This window comes from Equus przewalskii, chromosome 2, assembly GCF_037783145.1.
Source record: "Equus przewalskii isolate Varuska chromosome 2, EquPr2, whole genome shotgun sequence".
In the NCBI taxonomy this organism is placed as follows: domain Eukaryota; kingdom Metazoa; phylum Chordata; class Mammalia; order Perissodactyla; family Equidae; genus Equus; species Equus przewalskii.
In genome coordinates, this window is record NC_091832.1 from 99,780,706 (window position 1) to 99,782,062 (window position 1,357).

Consider the following 1,357-nt stretch of genomic DNA (forward strand, 5'->3'; position numbering starts at 1 on the left):
ACAGTACTTACAGAATTTACTTGCATGAAAGCAAGTAGACTTGAAGCTATGATCTATGGGCTGGAATTTACTATAACATTAATTAAGATGAAAGAAGACTAGCACATGCCAAGTTACTTGGCAAAACTTAAACTGAATTACATTTCCATGGAAGTAACCAAGAATTATTTGTCAATGATCAATAACTTGTCTGAACTATCCCAAGCTAAGAACTGCTTGATTTTTGTAGACCTCACCTTAAAGTGAGCTGAAAGGATCTAAATTGTATCACAAAGTGCAGCCTCAATCATTGCCAGCCCTGCATACCAATCGGCACCCATAATCGGATGATCGGAGATAACTGTGTTAGATAAAAGCTAAGTTCAGTTTTCAGCAGTTTGTCAATAGGAACTGTATCCTTGTCTTATCTTACCTCAGGCATCCTTTCAATCAATCAGGCACTGTGTTGGGCACTGCGATAAATACTAGTGAGACAGAGATGAAGAGGACTCTGCCTTCAAAGGGGTCATTGTTTAGGAGTGGAGAAAGACAACTATCAAAACTAAATACAATTACAAGCTAAGTTTTAAGGATGATACATACTATTTAAAACACCAGGAAATTGTTGGAGAATTGTCAATATGATGTATTAGGTTTCCCGTTACTCATCATGCCATGCCATCTTCCACAACAGCCGTCAGTCATGTGGAATTTGTAATACTAGCAAGGATTCTCTCTATTAAAAAATAAAATAAAATAAAATAAAAATTTATAAAATAAATTGAACATGTTCTGCACACAGGGGAACAAAACCATGAAAAAAAGGAAGACTGGGCATGGTACCATTTCTTCTGCCCTTGGTCTCTGTGTCTTTCCAAGAGCTTCCAACAGCGCTATGTTAGGACAGAGTATCCAGAGGTTCACAACCTCTGTGGTCCATAGAAGGCACTATGAGGAGAGCCCAGGGAAGAATTTGCCATTTCTAATAGAAAAAAGTGGTATTACTAATTATGATGACTTTGTACTTCAGATCTGGATTTTCTGCACCTTTCTTTAGAGTAAGACACCAACTGTTTAAGAAATAAAGACATTTTCATTCATCCATGAAATAGATATGAAGAACATTTTTTTTTATTGAGGTAACCCTGGTTTACAACACTATATAAATTTCACATGTACATCATTATATTTCAGCTTGTCTATAGATTACATCATGTTCACCACCAAAAGTCTAGTTGCCATCCGTCACCATACACATGTGCCCCTTTATTCCTTTCTCCCTCCCCCAACCCCTCTTACCCTTTGATAACCACTAATCTATTCTATGTGTCTATGTGCATGTTTGTTGTTGTTGTTTTATCTTCCACATATGAGTGAA

At 36.8% G+C, this 1,357-nt stretch overlaps 1 pseudogene; it reads left to right on the forward strand.

The window, feature by feature from the left end:
- Nucleotides 1-874: 874 nt before the first annotated feature.
- On the forward strand, nt 875-1,064 carry LOC103541890 (cytochrome c oxidase subunit 7C, mitochondrial pseudogene; annotated as a pseudogene).
- The last annotated feature ends 293 nt before the right edge of the window (nt 1,065-1,357 follow it).